Source organism: Monopterus albus, unplaced genomic scaffold (assembly GCF_001952655.1).
Source record: "Monopterus albus unplaced genomic scaffold, M_albus_1.0 scaffold65.1, whole genome shotgun sequence".
In the NCBI taxonomy this organism is placed as follows: domain Eukaryota; kingdom Metazoa; phylum Chordata; class Actinopteri; order Synbranchiformes; family Synbranchidae; genus Monopterus; species Monopterus albus.
Genome location: NW_018127945.1, coordinates 3475740 through 3476255, shown reverse-complemented (window position 1 = coordinate 3476255; position 516 = coordinate 3475740). Strand labels below are relative to the sequence as shown.

Here is a 516-nt window from a genome sequence, read left to right as displayed (position 1 = left end):
AGGGAGAATCGGCTTCGGCCGCCGATCGGCCCTGACAGGTTCAATGTCATTTTATCGAATCTGAATCCAATTCCAGACCCACTTACTGAATTCAAGTCCTTTTGAATTTCTTATTGAATCTGATTAATAATAATTGTAATAATACATTTATTCATGCTTTTTGAGGAACTCAAAGACACTTGAGAAGTTTGATTGTATAAAAAGATATATTGTAATTTCAAGCGCTACAGCAGCAAAACAACTTTAAACTAATTTTGGAACAAACTGTGTAATATTTATGAATCTAGCTTTTTCTAAGCACAACTTGTAATTTTAATACTCTTCATCCTGATTGGTCTGGTACCTGCACTATGATTTCACTTATAGTTCCAGTTACTAGTAGTGATGCACCGAAATGAAAATTCTGGGCCGAAACCGAAACCGAAAATTTAGGATCCATTTGGCCGAAAACCGAAACGAAACCGAAAATGGCTTTTTTAAAAAAATTCATGCGTTGCTTCCAACATAAATGACATC

At 35.1% G+C, this 516-nt stretch overlaps 1 protein-coding gene across 1 annotated transcript in view; it reads left to right on the top strand.

Moving 5' to 3' along the window:
- The window catches only part of LOC109962509 (nuclear pore complex protein Nup205-like), a 52451-nt gene that overhangs the window by 37812 nt on the left and 14123 nt on the right, over nt 1–516 (top strand). The gene's annotated exons all lie outside the window — the stretch shown is intronic.